We start from the raw sequence: 24128 nt of genomic DNA on the forward strand, positions 1-24128 counted from the left end.
GCCATTTGACAACACTTCCTCTGGTTTTCTCCTTCTAGTTATCAAATGCCGCCTTCACGAGAAATGTTAGCTTTCAGAAATGATCGATCAAGCACAGCTTTGTGCAAATGTAAGATTGATATTAATCTCATTTAGGCATTTGAATCCGACATTGCATCCTTTGTTTTGGAACAGAACACAGGTTTCCTAGAAGCCGACTGGTGACGCACTTTACGCTTTTGTGTGGGGAGGGCCAGAGTAGGGGAGCGCTCCAGTTTGCAGCCCATGTTTCAACCCCTATCAGGTATTAAGAGCACGATTAGACAGGAACTCTTGTGGTATTGGGGGTCTGGCTTCTCGTTTAAAAGCATCCCCTCTTTTATTCTTACCATGATGAATTTTAACTTTCAAATAAAATGTCACTGCGTCAACTTTAATGTCAGATAAATTTGAAAAAGAAGATGCAGCCTGCTGGAAAAGATAGTGAAAGCGATTCCATTCCAGGCTTGGAGCTTCTTGAAGTTGATCAACTGTCTAACAGATTCAGACTGTATTTGGATCATCCTCCTTTGGCGTCCCCATTTGAGCGTGGAGGAGGCTGTTTGTAACCTGATCTTTTTTGCAGAAAGAATGAAACTGCCTGAGGGACAAAATAGAGTGTGGCGAGGGCTGGAATAAAGTCTCAAGGCTGCTGTGCTATACCACATACCTTGAACAACAGATGCCACAGAAATCTTTTGAAATAAATGTTGCCTTTGACATGCCATGCTAAAAATAATACCTGAAAAGACCTGAAAAACTTGAAAGAACTAGAGAAGCAGGCTGTAGTTATATAAAAGTAATATGCAAGATCATGGAAGTAAAAACAAAACAAAACGAAACAACAAAAAGTTGTATAAAGTAAGACGTATTAGAGCTTTCTTAGTTCCTAAATAGCTAATGATAATATATTCAGAACGGAAGTAAGAAAGGCACCAGAAAACGGGATAATCCCTAGGAGACTGCAAAAGGCTATAGAAAATGATTAAACAACCTAGGTAGGGTAGAGAGACTGCCCTCATTCCTCTAGATGCCTCATCTTTCTTTTCCCTCTTGAAATTCACCCTCAGAAAACCTTACGTTGTCACCTCTACCTGGCCAACTCAAACATGGTCCTCTGTGTGAACTTCAGTTACCTGCACATCTTATAGATGTCCCTGTCATTGCTCATGGCGTGTCTTGTCACTCTGACTCGGCTCTAAGCTTACTAAGATCAAGGAACATGTCTTTCATATCTTTGGAATTGCCTCTGTAGTTTCAGTACAATAATTGTATCTGCAAATGGTGTTTACTGAATGTTGCCTAACTCAGTAGGTACCTCCAGAGCAAACAAAAACCTGAATAGAAAGATATTTGAGTTTGCTTCTATTACTAATGTTTATGCTCCATATTCTGAAAAATCTGTAGAAGACCGGATAAGATAAAAGTTGGAGGAACAAGTTGTAGATACAATGGTGAGAATGCAAAAGACAATAATGTCTTGACATAAATAATAAAGATGTTAAGAGTAATAATGATCCAACAACTTGACATTTCTATAGTGCTTGATTCTTCTGAAAGTACTTTCCTATAGTAAAGAACAGACGGATAAAGGAAGGAATAGAAATGAATGCGAGGAATACCAAAGAAACGAAGAGATAAAAAAGCAAAACGGCAAAATAAAGGCAAAGAAAATAAAACCAAGGATAAAGAAATGGAAGGAGAATTTACTAACAACTTGGAGCAGTTGTTGGCTAAATTATGCACTGGGTAGGGTGTCAAGTAAGTATTTATAACCTTGATATTCTTTTAGCAAGTAGAGTGTGCTGTCTATAGGTCATGGCATGCTTTCCACCAAAAAGTCGAGGAGGGAGTGTCCTGGATTCTCTAACTCTCTTTCTCTCCACTTTATTCACTAGGGTTTATATTGATGCTGGTATGGCTGTGTGTACTCCAGACATTCTACCTACATCATCAAAAAGATAGAGAAGTGTGAGAGATACTCCACTAGCTTATTGCAGCAATTTCACAGAAGCTCCATTAGGCTCACTGCAGAGAGCACCGTCAATTTTTGTCCCTGTAAGTTTCTGAAAATTTTCTAACCTTAGGAGGCAGATCTCAAATTATCGTCAATAATGCTGAGTATAGGAACTTATTATAAAGAAGTTCCAAGAAGAAGACATCCCTACTGTATTGTAGAACTGATCAGTTCTAGAAAAGAAAAAGAGCAGATAAAAAGTTCTACCTGTCAGGTATCAGAGACCACAGAAAGGTCCACAAATGACCCTTATTACTGCTGGCGAGGGATGAGGTGCATATGTTAAATGGTATTTAAACAAGGTGACCTCCAGCAGCATTCCACAGGCGGCAAGCTTCTCTTACTTTTGGGTCTGTTTTGTTCAGAAATTATATTCACTTTAATTGAAGACCAGGTGACCCACACCAAAAGTTGGGATTCGTACATTTTTGAAAGTAGGTTAGGAAAAAGATGATGGTCAAGATAAAACTCATCAAATCCTTAGAAAATTTTGTCTGAATTGAAATGAGAGGAGAAATTCTCTTGAATTAGATTTGTTTCCTGTTGAGAACACTAGCATGGAGACAGAGTTTTATTTTAATTGCCTTCTTTGCTGCTGAAAGCATGGATCAGCTATTTTCAAGATTCAGAGATCAACACCCCTGTTTTGGCAATATTTCTGCTTTTCACACTTCAGGTCTTGAAACAGAACAGAGAACTTTTTCCCTTGGCAGGTTGAAGAGCTGGGTTCTGGTCCCAGCTCTGGCCCTGCGGCTGACGTGACTGGTCAAATCATTTAATCTCTTTCAGCCTCAGTTGCCTCAACTGTAAGAGGGGATAATTACATCAGCCCTGCTTTATAATAATAATAATTTCCACTTCTAAATGCCTGCCATGTGCCAGATACTCTGTTGTGCCTTTGGCATATGTTATCTTGAAGTCTCTCATCAACTCTGCAAGGAAGCTATCATTATCATTCAGGTTTTGCAGTTGAGAAAGCTGAGGCTCAGATCACTTCAGTAACCTGGCCCAGGTCACACAGCAAACAAGTGGCAAAGCCAGGATATGTAGGTTCACACAGCCCCTTCTCAGCTCTCCATGAGATTCTGAGGTTCATTTAAAAAGACATTTGTGAAAATCTTTTGAAGCAAAGTTCCTTGTAAATGCCTGTTATTATTACCATTATTATCCTGATGAATATACATGAGTTAATGTGTATTTGTTGATTTCCATGTAGGTGCTTAGTACCGAGTCAGATATCCTTTTGGATGTTCTATGGAATTAGGTATTTTTCCCAATGTGGTATTGTGTAAGGTGGATTATAAGCAGATCTTAAATATTTCCAAGTGGTATTGCTTTCATCCTTGGAATCAGGTGTTAGTTTCTTTGGATCATTTTTGGAGAAAAAAGAAAAAAAGCAAAAATGCTAATCTAAATTGAACAAATGTTGCAAGAAACAAAACCCAATTGCACGTAGTGAAACCTTCAGAGCCGGCGAATAAAGACCCCTGGAATCATGAGAGCTGATAGGAAAGCTCCACAGTGGATGAGAGAAATATACCACAGGGATTAGCAAATTTCTGCTGAAAACTCATGTTTTCATGACCCAAAACAAATGTTCTGGACCAGTGTAACTTTTCCTCTCTGATTCTTTGTTTATTTTCTGAGTCTTTAACGACCAATAGAGTTGTTGAAATTTGCTTGATGAGTCTATCCTTGCTTCACGGGTATCAGACTTCCTGTGCGAAGATGACTGGGAATCCACACAACTCTCCTAAAATAAGCATAAAGTTTTGGAAAGAATTTTCTGTTGCGAGAAACATCTTATTCCCAAAGAAAGCCAGCAGCATGGGATCGCTTTTTTCCCGGGGAGGAAGCTGAGGGGAGCCAGGTGGTCCAGCAATCAGGAGTGAACCTTCAGGACAGGTCAACGTTCGGGACAGACTCCTCCATTCTTTCCCCTTGGTCTGTGGAAGAGCTGCTTAAAGTCACAGTGGAAGTTCCCAAAATTCTGCAGAAGAATCAACTGAGCCAAATGTTTCCTCTGTTTCCTTATGTATCAAGTGCAGATTAAAAAACCCACCTTAGAACGTTGTTGTGAGGATTAAACGGTATAAGGCATGAGGGTCTCCTGGCACAAGACAGTCCTCACTACTGAATCCTAGGCTGTATTCCCAAATATGCTTATCCAGTTGTTCCCTAAGTCTTAACATGAACTGTTTATTCTGTTAGGCCACAACGTAGCTAAAGAGTTAAGAAAAATGCCTTTGAATTGAGAAAGACAGAGGAGGCTTCCTTTCTACGCCCCACCAAGGATCTGTGTTGGGTGGAATATAGCCTTCATTGCATTTGGTAAATGGGACCAGCATGAGTGCCATAAAGAGGGAACAAATGCCACTGGAGAGCTGGCTGGCTGCCTGTCTTTGGTCACCTCAGTGAAATGAATGTTGGCCACTGACCCATGCATTTTTCTGCAGGTGAGATGAGAGAGGGTAGCCCATGTCCAGTTCTCCTATCAGAGATTTTGGTCACATTTGGGCTGGGCTGAGGCAGAAGCCCATCTGGAAGGATAGGATCGCTACATGGCCAGGCTTAGTTGTCTTTGGCTTAGAGCTTGGATTTGGCTGAAGCTGAATAGATAAGATTGAACAAACTAAGCTAATTATACAAATGATATTTGTAAGAAAAAAAGCTGGATACCATAAGAGCTGGACATCAGCCCTGTTTTGCTGTCTGTATTTGGTTATATTCTTTCTTAAGTAAAGGAACAAGAAGGCAGCCTAATATTGTCCCTGTAGCCCTCTGGCCACAGCCGCTCAGAACCCTGCCCAGCCCTAGCAGCCAAGATGCTGGCTGAGCTTGGGGTCCAGTGCACAAGTTCCTGGGCCTCGGGTGATGGTACTTGTCATAATGCCTTTCAACATTTTCCTGGCACTGTGAGAGGCAGAGTCAGTGTTTTAGGCTCTGGGGACTCAACTTGGGCTGTGCTTTACTTCCTGCCAGTGTCATCTCGTGGAATGGGCTCTGCTTGGGGAGTCAAGGGACTATCATTTCAGACACGTCACTTTGTCTATGAGTCTCAGTTTTCTTGGAGCAACGGCATCTCGAACCTGGGTTTCAGTGCAAATAATCCATGAGTCTGTGGTCTGCCTCTGCCGGGGGCATGGAACTGTGTTTGTGTTTGTGTGTGTGTGTGTGTTTGTGTGTGTGTGTCCTCCCTCCCTGGCAACCCCCCAGTTCTGGGGATGTTCCTCCAAACAGTTCTTGGTCCCTCTTCTCTGATCCAAATTTCTCTGTGCAAAAGGACAAGATTAAGTTTGAATGGATCATTGTTTCTTATAAGATAAACAACTGCTGATAAAGTCAGGGGATGACCTGTTTCTGAAGCAGACAGCTGAGGAGAAGTTTATGGCTGTTCTATTCCTTAGACTCAACCAGTTTTTCTTCTTGGAACATGTTTTATGGAACTTGACTAATCACCCTGGCAATATGTCGCTGAAGTTCTCTTGGCTACAGATCAGAGTCTCTGATACACTGCACTGACAATGAGAAAGCAGCAAGAGGCAGGAGACAGCATTTGCAATGAATTTTGGAGTCAGACCCTAATGGGAAAGCATAAAAAAGATAGAGATAAAGTCTGGAAGAATTGCAAATGACCAATACACAGGGAAAAACTCTGTTTTCCCTAATGATGAAAGAAACGCAAATATAAATAACAATACTATCATTAACCCCTATCATTTTGGTAGGAATGTAGACGGTTGGTTAAGCCTGGTGTGCCTGTGAGTGTGAGGAAATCGGCACACTCCTGCAGCTACCTGATACAACCTTTTGCAGGGCCATTGGGTATGTACTGAAATGTAAAATGTATAGTCTCTGCCCAACAATTCCCAGGGTAGGACTTACCCTAAGGAGATAACTACGTGAGTGTAAAAATATGCTTGCAAAAGCATATTCAGAGGGAAAACTAGAAACGACCTCAACGTTCATTAGCAAAGGACTGGCGTAGTCAATTACAGTAAATACCTTCCAGGAAATCCTGTGTAGTCAATAAAAATGACAATGCAGAGCTTTATATGTGAGGTGGAAAATTATTTAGTGATACAAAGCAGATTATGAAACAAAATGATCACATTTATATAAAATTATATTAAAAGGAATATGGGAGGTTTTTCATTTAAATCTTAAGCAGTAGGATAAGAATAGATTGAATAACAGTAATAACAACTGCTGATAAAGTCAGGCAATGACTTTTTACTTTCTTATCTGACTTCCAGCCTGGCCACTTACCAACTCTGTGTCCACAGGGAAACTTCTCTAACCTCTCTTACTTTTGGTAAAATTAGGGATCGTAATATCAACCTCTTAGAGGTTACCGAGGGAATCTAGCAATAAAACGCATGTCGAGCACCTGGGATGATGTAAGAAAACACTTTGATTTTTTGTCATTCACGGTTTCCATTTTACTTTCATTATTTGAGTACAAACCGTTGCGCTCCTATGCCCACTATTCAAAAAGAGAAAGCTACGTAGGCTTTGAATAGCTTCCATTGATTTAAATACAGGAAGAGCCCCAGTTCCAAATATGTGGAGCAGTATTTTCCTAAGGCGGTAGTGTCAGAAAAAGGTCATATTGACTCATTGTTTTCTGAAGCCAGGGGAGGAGCTTGAGTGACGGATGCTGTTGAGTAGCCTAAAACAATATTTCATTCTTGTCATCCTTACGCAGTTTAAGACGAAGTGATTTTGGACAGATCTACAGCGTCTCTCTTGGTTCGGAAGAACAAAGCTTTTGTTATTTATGCTCTTAAACAACAGAGCTTTGTCCTATACTCAGGAGCATGCAAACTAAACAGAAGATTTCCTGAAGGGCCTTCCTATTTATTGTGAGGAGTGATTCCAAGGGTAAGTCGACACGGTTAGCTCCAACCACCTGTGGAGGGCCCACATCATCAGCAGAGGAAAATGGCCAAGACTCACAGGAGCACAGCAGCCAGCCACACTGGGGATTTCATTCCCCTGTATGGTGCTGAAGTTGGTGGACTCAAACATTTTAAAACTGCCTATTTACTTGGGGCCTGCTTTGTCTTCTGGAACAAATAACGTTTCATTGCTTTCTGTGTCTGAGGCAGAAAAATGAAAATGTCAATATTTTGAGTGTTTTTCCTTTGGGAACTCCTGGTCCATAGACAATTGTTTCAAATACTCCTGCGTTATTATCTTTTCAGAGGTGTTGATGCTGTGGGATGGAGGGTGGAAATTAGGGTCAAGTGCTTTCATTAGTGGCTAGCGTTAGAAGGACACAAATTAGACTGTCTCTGTCCTGTATCCCTCTTTATTTCTCTTTCCTTGCATTAAACCAGCTCCTGGCTTGCTACAAACTGCCACGCTATGTACGATTATTACTTAGCAAAAAGTCGAGCCTAAGTAGAATATCTGAGATGATTTGTAATAATTATAGCTAGTCAGTATTCGAGCGCTTGTCATGTGCCAGGCTTGTGTTATGTGGTTGGCATGCACTATTTTGATGCTTCTCAGTGAGGAAGCCGTGGATGACTGGCTTTACAGGCATCAGAGGTGCCAGTGAAAACGCAGATTCCCAGGCTCCATTCTAGACCTAGCAGATGAGTATCCTGTGGTGGGAGTCAGGGATCTACCATTTTAATGAGCACCTTCTGTAACCCTGTCGTGCCTGAAGTTCAAGAGCTGCTGCATTGTTTTATTTATTTTTTATTAATTTTTTTTTGAGGAAGATTAGCCCTGAGCTAACTACTGCGAATCCTCCTCTTTTTGCTGAGGAAGACTGGCCCTGAGCTAACATCCGTGCCCATCTTCCTCTGCTTTATACACGGGACGCCTACCACAGTATGGCTTTTGCCAAGCAGTGTAATATCCGCAGCCGGGATCCGAACCGGTGAACCCCGGGCCGCCGAGAAGTGGAATGTGGGAACTTAACCACTGTGCCACCGGGCTGGCCCCTGCTGCATTGTTTTATAGTACACGTGGGACTCACGTGCAGTCTGCTCTCCTTTCATGCTTCTCATTTCTGTGCTTAAATTCTTGCTGCAAAAAGAAAAAAAAAATCCTATGGACTGCGAGACATGGAGCAAGCTATGCCTCTTTTAGTTGCTGGTGATTACAGATGTGTCTCCACAGTCAAATTGCTTTTGAGCCACCAAGTATTTACCTCTATTGTATGAGAGCTAAATAAGTGTGAAAGCTTTTCTTGATCCACGGTGGCCTATGCTCTGGCTACAGAGAGGGAAGACTCAGGGATCATAGAGGCAGGACTGTTATGAGTGGTCATACAGGTTGTGCACTGCTCAACCATATGTGGTGGCTTTGCATGGAGGAGTGAAAACTTGGCATTCTCCTTGGCCCAGGGTATGCGTGTAGGGCTGACCCACTCCCGATAGGAGAAGGTGGCTTATGTGCTGGTCTGGTTCCCAGGCCCAGAAAACCCTGCCTGCCTTCTGTGTGTCTTTGCTGTCATGCTCCAAGCGGCCTGAATTGTTCAAAGTGGTTATTTCTTTGGTTCTCAGCTTTATTTCTAGAAAGCCTCTATTAAAATGAAGTGCCGCTTGGAAGATAACAGGAACATTTAATCATATTGGCACAGACTGGTTTAACCTGGCTGCCCTGAGGATGACACACAAAAGGACTCATTTAATGGGAGGAGAGGACAGGCCCCTCTGTGGGCCACTTAAGTGGAAGAAGCTGGGGAGCGTATGGAAACTATTTGGGGCGGGGATGGGGAGGGAGGCAGAGGTGAAGTGGGAGGGGGGCTAAAGAGAAACTGGACCTGTGTACAATTCTAAAGGTCACTCTCCAGTATACTATTTTCTAAAATTCTCCAGCCCCTTCCATCCTCCTGGTGAACGTCCAGCACTGAGTGACTGTCTCCTCAGTCTTAGGCCTGGACTGCAGTGACGCCACAGTTGCCCAGGCCTCAGTGGCACAGGTGGGCCTGGGAGAGGGACTTCATGTCTGACTCTGTAGCTGAACCTGCAGACAGGGAAGAGGGAGATAATCTCCCACCTCTGAATCTGAGACCCCCTTCCCTTTGCCCTCCTCAGCCAGGAGCAGGATAATTAGAATAATGAGACTGAGGTCATTCGGCTCCCGGCCAGGCCCCATACAAAGCTTTCACATATACCATCATTTCAGGCAACCATGGTGAGCTTCCTTGCATTTCTCTATCAACTTGTTGAGAACGACCAGAGGTGATTCTCTAAGTCTAGCAAAGTCTGTCTGCGGGATTATTAAGCCCTATCATTTAATTTCATTTTGGATCTTGCAGAAAGTGCCCCAAATTTCATTTTTAAAGCATTTTTTGCTAAATGGGAAATGTCCCCCAGTTTTCCCACTGGCTATTTGTCCTTTGGTGCTACTTCATGTGGTGAGTGGTACTGAGTCACTAATTTGCCCAGCGGGGAATAACCACCTTCCATGGAGAGAGGGTGACTAGAAAGGGGTACGCTGTGAAGGAGAGAATTCTCCTTGGGCTTAATGGTGGGCACTAGGGAAGGCCATGCAGACTAGGGGGAGGAAGCAAGAAGCACGGCTGTGTGAGAGAGCGTGGGCCCCCTCAGGAACTGTGAGCAGTTAGATGTGGCTGGTGGCAGTGTGTGTGGGAGTGGAGGGAGACAGGGGGCAAGGTCACTCATGAGTGAATGAATGAACAGATGAATGAATGATTGGGATAGAAGTCCATAGTTCTTTCCTAGGGTGCTGTTCCCTCCCCAAGCAGACTCTGTTTTGTTCTCTGCACCTTCTCTCTGAGAAATTCCCATCAAGGGGAGGAAAGGAGATAAATAGCTTCGACGTTCTCTCACATTTAAGCTGAGAAGTCAGCGTGAATTCTAGACATGGTTCACGTATTTGGATAACCAGCACAGCTGTTCATGATAGGTAGCTCTCTTTTTCTCTCCCCTTCAAATCTTTTTTGGTTAGGGTACCATGACTGAAGATTAATGGCTTCCATTATATTTTTGCCTTCATGCAGGAGTCTTTAGCCTGAACTTTGTACCAACTGTCATGTGACTCATGCCTGCTACAATTACCCCTTTCCGTGCCATGTCCTAGGTTAGCATCCTTGCGTGACACATTAAATGCAGGGCAGAGTGAAAGTGGCAAGTGATACCTGGCAGAGACCTGACAGTTAAGAGTGACTGACACACCTCCTTGAGCTGTTATCTCAGAGGCCTTAAGACAAAATCTTACTTATAAACATTCCCTGAAATGAGACATGTGATGTTAGTAGGTATATTTCACCATATCTGGCTGTATGGTAATTCACCTCCATGTTGGATATTGTGTAGCACATTTATTGCAATGAACCTAATAATAAGAACAAAAATGACAGTTTTTTCTTAATGATTACTCACCAGGTGGTAGACTCAGGTCTAAGCGTGTATTCCCCATTTGCTTTTCACACCAGCCCCGGGAGCTAGTTACTGTATGTGACACCTTTTTACATATGAGGAAACTGAGGCATAGAGCTAAGTAACTTGTGAGGTCTGCAGTTAAGAGTCAGAGCTGGGATTTGAACCCAGGCAGTCCGGCTCGGAGTCTATGCTCTCAGTCTCCATGTTATAATGCTTATACATTGCTTGAAGCGAACAAGTGGCATTAGCACCAAACATTAAGAGTGCACCCCCAATCTTTCTTTGACTAAATGTAATTGCCAGTTTTTGTATCTGTCAGGTTGAATGGCTTTTGAAAAACTTCGACAAAGAATAAGGTCACAGAACAATGGACACTTCCATTCAGATCTCATTACCTAGAAGAAGAATTTTGATGACATATGAGTGCAGAAGGATGTTGGTTTGTGTCAATGTTAAGTGTAATATGTTTTAGAAACTTGTCACATGCATTATTAGTATGTTTCTGTACATTATATGTTTAGGAGAGACTGAATTAAAAAAAACAACAAAAACCACTAACCAAATTCCCCTTATGTGCCAACAGCACATGAATTTGAGGTCTACGTACCGAGATAAAGTGTTTTGTTATCTGAACCAAGAACGTAAGCTTGATCCCTACGAGGACCACAGACTCACGTCTCTAGTACCCATGCCTTTTTATGTAAATGAAAAAGTTTTTTTGGCTTTGTTAACATGAGGCAGGCTTTCTCGCTGACATTTTTCTAAGCAGCTATTTCTCTTTCCGTTTACATCATGTGATGCTGCATTTAAACTGTCAGCAGGTCTTTACCAGCAAACTGGTCCTGAGGTCTAGGGTTTCTTTAGGCGGAGTCCAGCATTGTGAAAACAATGGGGCAATTTATCCAGATCACCTGGAACAGAGTGAATACCCTGCCAATCTTAACTGGTTTGACACTGATGTGGTGAGTCTGAAGGTTTCTGATAGTTTTCTCATGAGTGACCCCTTCGACTACATAAACTGCAGGGCCAGACAAATTAGGTTATGGGCCTAGAAATCATGCTTGGCCCAGATTTTGGGACACTTTTCAGTCACCTGTAGCTGCTTTGATACTTGAGATTTGCTGACAGTTCTGAACCAAAGTTCAGAAAAAGGTTGGCATTCCTGAGCTACTTTCCTTTTATCGGGATCAACTTAATTCTTGTCTGTGAGATTGAGATCAAAGAAATGAGTAAGAACTGAATTCCACTGTATGAGTGACCCTTGTATACCATGAGCTTCTTAGTGCCTATTGCAATTGCCAGCAAATATTAACTGATAGTGATGACAGGAGATAGTATCTGTAGCCAGAACCTGCTAATACCCTGAAGAGCTGATGATGATGCCTGCTAGAAGCAGACTCTAACACATTGTATAACAATTTCAGGCAAAAGAAGATGACAGTATTGGCAGTATAATTTTTTTTTTGAGGAAGATTAGCCCTGAGCTAACATCCACCCCAATCCTCCTCTTTTTGCTGAGGAAGACTGGCCCTGAGCTAACACCTGTGCCCATCTTCCTCTATCTTATATGTGGGACGCCTGCCACTGCATGGCTTGATAAGTGGTGTGTAGGTCCACGGCTGGGATCTGAACTGGCGAACCCCGGGCCGCCAAAGTGGAGCACGTAAACTTAACTGCTACACCGCTGGGCCGGCCTCAGTAGTATCATTTTTCAGTTTCCCCCTCCACTGCCTTATTTTCTAGGGTAAAGAAAACAAATGTAAACAGCATAATTGGCTCAAGTTGTATCATACTGAGACATCACTTCCTTTGTTTCAGTGTAAGATTTTCCGTGCTATGTGACAGCTCTGGGTAGTAAATATCTAAATCCCCCTAAAATTGCCAAGGAGCAGTAATATGTCTCAAGTGATCACAATTATTATGATTATAGGAGGCGGAGGCAGTGCTGATCTTTCAGAAAACTCTCATCATGAATATGTTTTGGGATCAACATTACTTACTAACAGATGAATAGCTTGAAGTTGAGTCAAACAAAACCTTTAGTGTTTGTAAGGGTCAGGGGGCCAAGGGTCAGTGTGTAACTTAGCTATATGTTGACACAGAGAATGGACAGAAGGCATGAAAGCTTTTAACTCAAAGACTTGGTGGATGCTTGTGGATCATTGCCTTGGGTGGTGAGATGGTTGTCTTCAAAGTTGTTGGAAGTGAAGTCTTCCTAGGGGAAATTTCTGGACAAGAATACCAGTGAAATGGCTTAGAGGCCTCAGTTTGAAGTATTCTTGCCTTTGTCTGTTGACAAATGGAGATTTGAACATGGGAGTTCAAGGGATTTTAATAGAATTTTATTAAGGGAATGGGAAACAGGAAGTTCTGTGTGTTGAGGATTCAGTGACAATATTACCTTAAGAGCTTGCTTTCCATTTCAGACTAGAGAATCCATGCTATCTTTGAGTAAAGGGAACAAAAATTTTAATAACCTGGCTTCCTCAGAAGGTTCGGTTCTCACATAGTCACTGTAGGCAGCAGCACTGTCAAATAAACAAATGTTTAATTAAATGAAAATATTTAAACAGAGGAGAAACAGTCTTTCCTGGCTAGTCAAAAATTGGACAATTCAAGAGCAAACCTTGTGGGGAACTGCCAATGGATTACTTTTTCTGTTCTCTGTGTATCGCCATATTTTTCTTCTTAGTGTCAAATCTCAAGTTGAATTCAATTATCTACAGCAAACAAAAAGTGCATAAATGCCTCTTCTGTTACTATTGTTTATATTTCATCACTAATCAAAGCAATTTTCTCTTCCCAGCTTTTCCCTTTGGGAGCACATAAAACTGACACGATTTGAATATTTCGAAGGTTCTCTTGTCACGTCGAAAGCATTATAATTGATTTAGTTATTCAAAGTTTATTACAAACATTTTTTGTTGCTAATGTTACACTCATAACAAAATTTGTTGAAGAAACACACTATTTGCTGAAGATTTGGCAGGATTTGTCATTAGGTAAAGTACATCAAGTGTCCAAGGGTGTGGCGTTAGGGTTATGAGTATGTCAATTCCATTTTGTTTTGCTTTCCTATTTTAGCCACCTCTTTTGACTTAAAAATGTTTTCCACAGATCCTTTAATAACTGCAAACCTAGAAGTATAGTATAACAAATAGTTGATATAACTTAACACTTCAAAATGTAACGGGGAATAAGGAAAAAAATTGCACAGAAAACAAGAAAAACTTGTGCCACGGGGGCTCTGTTGACTCCTATGTCCTTCTCTGCCACAATGACCCCAGCATGGTATATTCTGGCACATTCTTCTGTGGCCTAGGTGCCAAGGGCCAGAGGAGCTGGACAATAACCTCTCTTCCCAATTTGCTCTCTGAGCATTGCTGTTTCCTTTAAGACATGAAAAGTGTTTAACGGTGCTCGTGAGACTCCTTTTCTCCCCTCCCTGCCTCAGCCCCCGTTATTCTTGTTTCTGGGCGTGAATGAAAAGGCTGCCCATCTGAAAACGTGGCTCTAAAACTGCTCTGGAAAATGATCTCTCTTCCTCCACAAAGGATCATTGTGGTTTCAGGTTTATTTCAAGTACCTTCAGCCGCCCTCCCCTCATACTTAATAACAAATGATCCTACCAAAGATTAGAGTGGAAAAAGGTAAAAGCAGATGGAAGCATACTAGTTGCCTGAGCGACTTAATGTATATAATTTTGCCTCGGCGTGACTCCTGCTAAAAATAAAAAGATGAGAATTACCTCCGGTTTTCACTGCTGTAGCTGCCCTTCGGTTTCCAGGGGCAGCCCTCTCCTTTAATGCCGGCACTGTTAGGATTGCCAAGCCAGGAAAAGCTCTTGCTCCAGGTGTCGTTGCGTTTTCCAGGGTCATCTGTCCTCCTTTCCTCAGACGATGAAGCTGCGATTTCTCTCTGGCCTGGCAAGGGAAAGTGACTCCAGATAAGCAGATTATTGTGTGGAATATCTCATCGTTGTTGTTCTAGCGCAGTCCTTTCAGCTTTCCAGAGCCAGTTAGACTTGTTATGAGGAGCTAAATGATTGGCTGGATCTGGGGCTCAGTTTTCATAAATTATAGCCCAGCGTACGAGAAGCACGAGTCCTATAGTTGCTGTAGTCCAGAGGCCTGCCAGTTCCTGCTTTAACGCATATGTAGTCGTAATTGAGTTCTAACACGGCCTTGGGTGTTTGTCCTAAATAGCTGACATTGCATCTTCAAGACTGTGTGAGTAATCCTGACTTTTTTTTTAAACTCAGTAAATTAATTACATGCCCCCAGAGGGAGTGATTGTGATTAGAAAATACTGAATTAGCAGATGATTCATTTTCAAGGTGCTGTTTTATATGTATCAAGTTCAATGCTATTAATCTTAAAGCTTCTAAGACCTGGCAGGATTATTCCAGCTTTTTGCCATGAATCACAGTCAAGCTGCATTTTGAAGGAGGATGTTCAGTGCGTTTGCTAGCCCTGTTTGCTTTATCGGGTCAGGGAAGTGATAAAGGTCCAACGTGAGCGGGTTAAACCAGGCTGCTGGTATCAAGGCGATGACTGAGACAGCACCTGGGTCTGCACGTTTCAAGATTTCCCACCCCCACCGTCCACAACTCAAGGGAGCAGTAAATGATAAGCAGTCCTTTTGGGACACTGGCACGCAGCTGTTAGAGAGCAGAAAAAGGAGAAATGTAGAATGATGACAATAGTACTTTCCTTCACTGTCATCTGAAACCGAACTAAGACGCGTTCTATAGATAACTAGAAAATTTTTATATGTATCAAAATGCTCCTTAGTGGTTCTGTTTATGTGGGAGAGAGCTGAATGAGAAATCACTGTTTGTTTTTTAAAAAGCCTTATAAGAAGTACATTAAACACACACAGACGCAACCGTAACAGAAGAAAGTATGTGGATTGGAATTTGTGGTTGGAGCAGATCAAATTATCCCAGGGAAGCCGTTGTTAGGTTTGTGTAATTGTTAGGGGTGACTTCTGTTGCTAACAAGCTTTAAGATAAAGCTGGAGCAGATTGAAATGAGAAACTAGAAAACATCAGCATTTTACTACCTTCTGTAGTATACTCTGCAGGATAGAATTAATACGGAGTACAGACTGGTTAGTGTAAGCAGTTCATTTTTTACTTTTAAAACATTATTGATTTCTCCTAGCCTATCATTAAAAAATAGGGCTTTTGCCTGTGAAGTTAGTGCTTAGAAATAACTTTTCTTCCTCTCAAATAATTTTTATACTTTTTCTCAGTACAGCACATAGGTAATTTCTTATAATTTTGGGTTGTTTTCCAGTTTGCTTTTTGTCTAATTTTTCCTCTTTTGACTTACGGGTACAAATGTATATATTTGTGCTATGTATAAGCCTCAAGGATAAAACATTTAAACAGTTTTTTTAAATCATGGGTTCCCATAGCAAATATAAACATCTAATAGTTATAGTAATTACTTGCCAATTCCTATAAAAATGTTATGTACTCAAGAGCAGTTTATTTTTGGTTGTAACTATTTAAGTGACTGACATGATTTAGCCAGTAGGAGAAAAATATTAGTTGTGTTTTTGCAAAATTTTATGTTTAGATCAGACTAGAAATGCAAAGATTTGCTGTTAAAAATATTTTCACTTTCTGAAATATGCCCCTTTTTAGGTCACCCAATGGATGAGGTTCATAAAAGGAAAGAAAAATAATCAATATAGAATCCTTTTCTGTATCAACCAAATGTATGTGAAATAGATAGCTTTAAAGAAATGTAATTCTAGTATTTTTAGAAACACATTTACTTTATGAAGAAATCATATGAATTTCTTTATTGAGATAGAATATTAAGTTCATTTATTGAGTTTCTGTAGCCATAGACACTCATAGTAATAGTTGACTCATTCATTGTTCTGCATTCCTGACTGTATTGGCAGAAGAAAGTAGTGCATTTATAGAAGAAATATAATCGTAGCCTTCAAGGCGGGTCAGGGCCCATCTAGAGTAAGAAGTGGTGAGAGCGGAAGCTGCTTTACTTGAACTAGCTTCAGACTTCTAACCTGACTCCTCTTCTTGTCGTAGGGTCAGTGTAGCTTTCTTGATGTAGCAATCCTATTCCTTTCCATGTTTTCTTGCTTTCATTCTTTATATTAATTTGCTTGGGCTCTTACTGAGATGAACCCAATAAAAATGACTTATACTTAATTATCAAACGTTAGTAAGCTGCCCATACAATTCAGAAGGTGTTTAGAAGCATGGCTTGGGGAAATTCTGGTGGGAAGGAATATTGACATCCTGTATTGGTACTTCCTCTAGGACCTTATCTCTCCAGTTCTCCCTGAGATGCAAGAGTCCCATTTCTTTCTTGCGAAAGGGGAAGATATTAAGAAAAAAGAGTAGAGGGGTGCCAGGTGCCCAGTGAACAGAGCTGTGGGCAAGACATTGTGGGAAAAGGGAATATCTCCCAGGCAACAATAGCTGATCTTTCTTCTCTCAACTCTTCTTTATTTTCTAAAGTCATTTTTGGTATGACTGTGGAAGTTCTTTTGCAGATAAGGTTCTGTAAAACTAAGCAGATCTGCCATAGACAGATGGATTCGACAACAGATGTATCCAAAAAGGAATGTATTACATCATGAACTTGCAAAGTGTTCATGAATACACATTGGCATTTGGAAACTATTACACTACCTATTAAAGCAATGACATAAATCCAAATTGAAAAAAATATTATTTCTTGATTGAATTACATTTTCCAGTGTTTTATTTGGTGAATTTTGCTTTTGGAAAGACTTTCACTTCCCTAAGACATTTTTCCAGTGTTATATATAAGACTAATCTGATTGCTTAATCTTGCCTAGTTGATGTTTTCAAAAGATTGCTGGCCCATCTTCAGCATGTCTTAAAGAAAACAGAGCAAACAAATGAAACAAACAAGCCCCCTCCCCAACACACCACAGAGTTAAATGCTGTAGATTTGTGTAATTCCCTCCTTTCATGGAGTGTGACACTACCCGTTGGTGGAGGAGGAGAATTCATTTAATTTGAAAACAGTCAATTATTCCATCTTAATTACATAATGTATGCAGGTCATATAATTTCCCATTATATTGGTCACCAGCCAAAATTGTGTCCCTTCAATTTTCAATTGCAAGAAGCACGGCTTAGGGAATTAGTCTTGGAGTCAGTGAGATCATACTGAGGTCATTAATTATTTCTAAGCCTCAATCTCTAGGCCTTTAAAATGAAAATAGTGATATATACCCTGGTATTTTACTGTATTGGTAAATGAGCTAACATCTGCTGCCAATCCTCCTCTTTTTGCTGAGGAAGACTGGCCCTGAGCTAACATCTGTGCCCATCTTCCTCTATGTTATATGTGGGACACCTGCCACAGCATGGCGTGCCAAGCTGTGCCATATCTGCACCCAGGATCTGAACCAGTGAACCCCGGGCAGCTGAAGCAGAACGTGCGAGCTTAACCACCACACCACTGGGCTGGCCCCGAGGAGAAACTGCTTTTGAAAGAACACGTTAAGGTGTAATTTGTAATGTGCTGTACTGCTATGCACTGTTATTATTACAGAAGCTCATTGCACTACTTACTTTCCTATACTTCTAAAAACATATTCCCAGTGTCGAATAAATACCTTTTAAAGCAAAGAATGTCTTCATTGTTTGATCTTGAAAAGTTACAATGGTTTTTAGAGCCTCAGTCCTTGTCTGTTACTTGAGTATTAAAAATACCAAAAGGGTCGGGGCTGGACTCGTGGCATAGTGGTTAAGTTTTCGCACTCTGCCTTGGCGGCCCAGAGTTCACCAGTCTGGATCCCGGCTGTGGACCTATGCACTGCTTGGCAAGCCATGCTGTGGCAGGTGTCCCACATCTAAAGTAGAGGAAGATGGGCATGGATGTTAGCTCAGGGCCGATCTTCCTAAAAACAAACAAACAAAAAAACCCAACAGAGTAACCGTGGCAAGTAAATGTGATATTGTATGTGGAAGCATATTTAGGAAACTTCTAAGTACCATATAAATATCGCTTATTACAACTACTATCTGCATATTAATAAAAAGTATAAATTACCAATTTTTAAAATGAAAAATATCGGATACATTTCTTTTTGGTTAGTTTGATTAGCTTTCTATATCTGCTTCCTGCAGACAGGATGCATTTTCTCGTGGGTTGAGTTTGTGCTGTGGTTTTCCTCCCGCTTAGATACAGCGCTAAGCTGATGATCAGATATGCCTTCCTTCGCCATATACGTTGAGAACCGTATGTGATGAAGTTTTAGAGGATATAGTTTCCTCAGAGGAAAAAGTGAGAAAATTCAGATTGACGTGTTCCTGGACTCTTTATTCCTGTCTTGACGCTCTTTATTAAATTTCACTAATGGAAGAAACATGTAGGTTTTACGATGATGCTTATTCCTAGGTCTTTTCATCCCCGGAATAAAACGAATGTTCAAAATGACTTTCTGAATGATCCGGAAAGTTCAGTCAGCAGTTTGGAATCCCAGAGTTTTAACTGGTTCTACATTAGAAGCTCACCATGCTTTTTGGAGTATTGGCCACAGCTGTGTCCGCCTTCAGCTGCTTGAGCGCACTGTTGTCATAAGTTTGATTATTTCCTAACAGTGATATTGGTTAGTCTGAAGCCGTTCCACCACGCGTAGGAACTTTTTTTCTTTTTAGATGAAATCATGGAGGCAGCACAATAAGTAAAGCAAATAAAAATGGAATTGATCCTCTCCCACCTTTATCCCACACACACCACCCAGCGATTCATGAAGGAACTTTCTAGAAATGAAGGACTTTTATTTGTAGTACAGTTTGAAAACTGCCCTCTGGGACCATTGTCCTGCCTTGCTTGTGCCTTTGGTGATTGGAGAAGAGCACTCTTCAGTAATTTAAAATTATAATAAAAGAACATTTTTTAACTCTCCCCAAGCTTTATTGAGGTATAATTGACATATAACGTTGTGTAAGTTTAAGGTGTACAACATGTTGATTTGATACATATGTATTGCAAAATGATTTCCACTATAGCATTAGGGCTAACACCTGCAGAATGTCGCATAATTACTGTTTCTTTTTTTGTGATGAGAATATTTAAGACTTACTCTCTTAGCAACTTTCAAGTATATAATACACTATTGTTAACTCTAATCACGATGCTGTACGTTAGATTCCTATAACTTGTTCATTTTATAACTGTAAGTTTGTACTCTTTGACCAACATCTCCCCTTTTCCCCCACCCCATGGCCCCTGGCAACCACCATTCTACTCTCTGTTTCTGTGAGTTCAGCTTTTTTGGATTCCATATATCATTGAGATCATACAGAATTTGTCTTTCTCTGTCTGAGTTATTTCACTTAGCATAATGCCCTCAAGTTTCATCCATGTTGTTGCAAATGCAGGATTTCCTTCTTTTTTATGGCTGAATAATATTCCCTTGTATATCTATCTATATCTATATCTATATCTACATATATCATATTGTCTTTATCCATTCACCCATCAATGGATACTTAGGTTGTTTCCATGTCTTGGCTACTGTGAATAATGCTGCAATGAACATGGGCTGCAGATATCTCTTTGAGATAGTGATTTCATTTCCTTCAGGCGCATGCCCAGAAGTAGGATAGCTGGATTATATGGTAGTTCTCTTTTAAATTTTTTTGAGGAATCTTCATACTGTTTCCATAGTGGCTGTACCAATTTACTAAAGTGCATAATATTTTTTTCTTTTGAGGAAGATTAGCTCTGAGGTAACATCCACCACCAATCCTCCTCTTTTTGCCAAGGAAGACTGGTCCTGAGCTAACATCTGCACCCATCTTCCTCTACTTTATATTTGGGATGCCTACCACAGCATGGCTTGACAAATAGTGCATAGGTTCACACTCAGGATCTGAACTGGTGAACACTGGGCCACCAAAGTGGAACGTGTGAACTTAACCACTGCATCATGAGGCTGGCCCCTAAAATGGATATTCTTGATGGAGAAATTCCTCTCATTCAAGTGGTGGTCTTGTGGCACTACTCTCATCATTTTGTTACTACCAGTTCTCAGGTCCTTGTGCTTCGGCAAAGGGGAAAAACACATACAGGACTGCTCACGTTCTTTTGGCCAGAGTTCAGTCCCATGGCCCCACCTAGTTAAAGAGAGGCTAGAGCACGTAGTCCTATTTGTGTCCAGGAAAAATAGGAAGTTGGTTTGGTGATCAACCAACCAATTTCTGCCATACTTTTTTCCCTTTCTTTTCTCTTCTTTTCTTTTTATTTCTTTTTTCTTCTTCCCTTACCTTCTCTTCCTTTTTATTCTATTTTCTGATATATCTACACAGAATCTAGGCCTTGTAACCCCTAAGCAAAAATTAAATTAAAAAAATTATAGAGCCAGCTCTGATGGCCTGGCAGTTAATTTCAATGTGCTCTGCTTCAGCAGCCTGGGTTTGGTTCCTGGGCACAGAACCACACCACTCGTCTGTCAGTAGCCATGCTGTGGCAGCAGCTCACATAGAAGAACCAGAAGAAGTTACAGCTATATACCCACTCTGTACTGGGTCTTTGGGGTGGAGGAGAGGAAGGGAAAAAAAGAGATTTGAATTTCTTAAAAAAAATTATAATCTTTACCATCTAGAAGAAAATTAGAAACGTGATTTTACTTTTAAATTCTTAACCCCATATGTTAATTTCTCAAAGCTATTAAAATATAACTGAAAATTATGATTATAGCAATTACTGTTGATTTAGTATTTATGTCCTATAGTGAGGAGAGTGGTAATAGGATGTTTCTCTCTCTCAACCTAGCCCATCCTCTTCTGTGTCAGGTATTTGAATTCCTTGCTGCATAATTTCAGAAAAAGTTGGGAAGAAAATGAAAAACTGGCAACAAAGACAAAAGGACTGACCCAAAAGTATCCCCTTCTTTCAGTTCCTTGAGGATTTTATGAGTTTGGCAGTGAGTGCCAACTTATTTTGGGGGAAAACTTATGAAATGAGTGCATAGCTTTTGGAGAACCATTTCTTGCATGGAGTTGAGCAAATGGTGGAACTAATATACGCTTGGTTTTTAGCCTCTCTATTTTCTATAAGGTAAAAGATATCTCTCTCGTCTGAACTTCTAGAGTTTTGCAAAAATATATCACAAATAAAAAAGAACACAGCTGCCTACTCAGTAGCCAAAAATATTTTTCAGATCATTGCTATTTAAAAAAATCCCTCCACAAACTTTTAATTTTCTTTTAATAAAATATCATAAACCAATTTTAGTTTTTTACTCTGGATATATTAGGGTCAAACATTTTTGTTGGGTGATAAGCCAATAGTAACCTCAGTTTATTTATTTATTTATGTTTTCTTTTTTCTTTTTTTAAAGATTGGCACCTGGGCTAACAACTGTTGCCAATCTTCCTCTTTTTTTTTTTTTTTTAAGGATTGGCACCTGGGCTAACAACTGTTGCCAGTCTTTTTTTTTTTTTCCCCTGCTTTATCTCCCCAAACCACCCCCCCCCCATACACAGTTGTATATCTTAGTTGCCAGTCCTTCTAGTTGTGGGATGTGGGACGCCACCTCAACGTGGCCTGATGAGCAGTGCCATGTCTGTACCCAGGATCCGAACCCTGGGCTGCCGCAGCGGAGCACGCGAACTTAACCACTCGGCCACAGAGCCGGCCCCACCTCAGTTTATTTTAACAACCAAATTACTTTCCTTCCATATAAGCCAAATTTACAATTAAGCTGTTTAAGAAACAAAGAGAGCAAATAAAAGTCAGTTTTAATATTCATATCCTGACCTAAGAAAGAGAAGGACTAACTCCCTTCATATCCTCATATTTATCTGGTTGAACGAGGAGTACCTAAAAGGAATTTTCTCATAACTCCATTTACTTGTTTATTTCCCCAGCTCTTTCCAAAAGCAGTTTTAAATGCAACCCTGAAAAAGAATAAGATCTCCTCAATCTGACATCCAAGCAATCTTTGTATTTTGATGGAACTGAACAAAAATAATAAATAATAAAAGGCCCTTAGAATCTTTACCCCGAGGCACTGAAAAACACTGTCATCTCTCAATCATAAGATTCTGAAGATTATATTATGTTTAGTGGAGATTTTACACATCTCTTAATCATGTTTATGGTCTTTGAAATAAGGCAGCCCGCACATGGTTATACAGCAATGCCTTGGCATAGTGTGGTAATGGAAAAAATGGTGCCTGGAACCAGACTGTCTGGGTTCGGATCTCAGCTCTGACACTTAGTAGCTGTTACTTTGGGCAAGTTACTTAATCTCCCTGTGCCTCAATTTCCTTATCTGAAAAATGGTATAATAACAGTACCAACCTGGTTGGTACATAAATTAATGTGTATAAAACACTTCGAATGATGCATGACTCACAGTAAATGCTTTATACTTGTTTGTCTTCCTATTATCTGAGGAATTGATTATTTCATAAAATATATATTCTAGATATCTGAAGTTTATTCAGTCTGTTTCAAAACTTCTAGTAGCCAATTTTCACGAGTCTCTCTAAATGAACCCTACGTGTCTCCATGTTTCTTCTGTCTTAAAGAGATTAAACGAAATCTTTCGTTTGGTGATTCAGACTCATTGTTAAAATTCAGAAGCATCGTTATGACCATCAAAAATGGAACTTTGCTCTAAGGAAGTGGCAGAGAGTCAGGTGATGTTGAAATGATTTAGATGACCTGAAGGGGTTTAGAGCGAGTGTAAACTAGCTGGTCCACTCTGCTCTGCTCTTTCAGTCTTCTGGCTATGTCCTAAAGGCTTTTGACGTTCACTATACTGGCCTACACCAGCACTCCTGCTTTGAAATTCCTGCTTCCCTTTTGCTGTAGGTGGTAAGCAAGAAAATAGCCCAGTTTTAAAAAATTGCATATAAATGAGAGAATAGACATTCACTCAGGGTGTCAGTTCCCGCCTGGGAGTAACTAAGAACGTGAGGGCATTTTTTCCTTCTGAGTGTGGGTTATGTTTTAGTGCAGGGCTTGGCAAACTGCTGCCTGTGGGCCAAAGCTGTTTTTGGAAATAGAGTTTTATTGGAACACAACTACACTTCTTTGTTGTATACTGTCTAACGCTGCTCTCACACCAAAAGGGCAGAGTCGAGGAGTTGCTGCAGAGACCGTATGGTCCACAAAGCTTCAAGCATTTACTATCTGACCTTTCACAGAAAAAGTTTGTCAAATCCTGTTCTAGAACTTTAAAGTGGGGCAGAGTCTGCAATAAATGGGATGTTACTCTGTTTAGTAGTCTCTGTTAACCTGCATATTCAATTATCTGTATCACTACCTCTCCTTAATCTATTTTCGATGAACAAGAATTTATTGTAGTAGCCTACGTTGGATAAAGAATAAAGAACTCACAATGGCACATTTAGAATGTTAAGAGGAGGTGAAAATGTGATTGGCAAGCGAAGTTGTGTGGGAATCCTCACTTTGCCATTTGTTGCTCTACTGTTATCAGTACGTAACTGCTATAAAATTAGGTAGTTTTCTGTTGTGTTCTATAGAATGTTCTAGAAATATTACCAGTCAGTAGCTGCTTTTCTTATACAATTGTCCAATGTAAATGTAAATGCCTCTGTTGTCTCTTTTCTCACATATATCTATCTGTTCTTTATCTTTCTTATTACATATACTTCTATTCTTTAACTTTTCTGTGAAAAAATATTTTTTTTCTTGAGTTTTCCAACACTCTATTGTTCAGGGAGCATA

At 40.5% G+C, this 24128-nt stretch overlaps 1 protein-coding gene and 1 long non-coding RNA gene across 14 annotated transcripts in view; one reads left to right on the forward strand and one right to left on the reverse strand.

The window, feature by feature from the left end:
- The window catches only part of PDE4D (phosphodiesterase 4D), a 1369870-nt gene that overhangs the window by 21492 nt on the left and 1324250 nt on the right, over nucleotides 1-24128 (forward strand). For 3 of the 13 annotated variants that reach the window (XM_070587545.1, XM_070587540.1, XM_070587536.1), the window contains exon 1: nucleotides 14508-14630. The exons of 4 other annotated variants lie outside the window; for them this stretch is intronic. The gene's annotated coding sequence lies outside the window, so the exon portion shown is untranslated. Of the gene's footprint in view, nucleotides 1-14153; nucleotides 14631-24128 lie in introns of those variants that run through there. 6 more of the 13 variants (XM_070587541.1, XM_070587539.1, XM_070587531.1 and 3 more) reach the window with 5 other exon arrangements.
- On the reverse strand, nucleotides 12722-14289 carry LOC103540991 (uncharacterized). The gene is made up of 3 exons (XR_542360.2): nucleotides 14150-14289; nucleotides 13028-13121; nucleotides 12722-12929 (listed from the first exon to the last, which is right to left on the reverse strand). It is a non-coding gene; the product is annotated as an uncharacterized lncRNA (long non-coding RNA).

The sequence above is a fragment of the Equus przewalskii genome, chromosome 20 (genome assembly GCF_037783145.1).
Source record: "Equus przewalskii isolate Varuska chromosome 20, EquPr2, whole genome shotgun sequence".
NCBI classification, from domain to species: domain Eukaryota; kingdom Metazoa; phylum Chordata; class Mammalia; order Perissodactyla; family Equidae; genus Equus; species Equus przewalskii.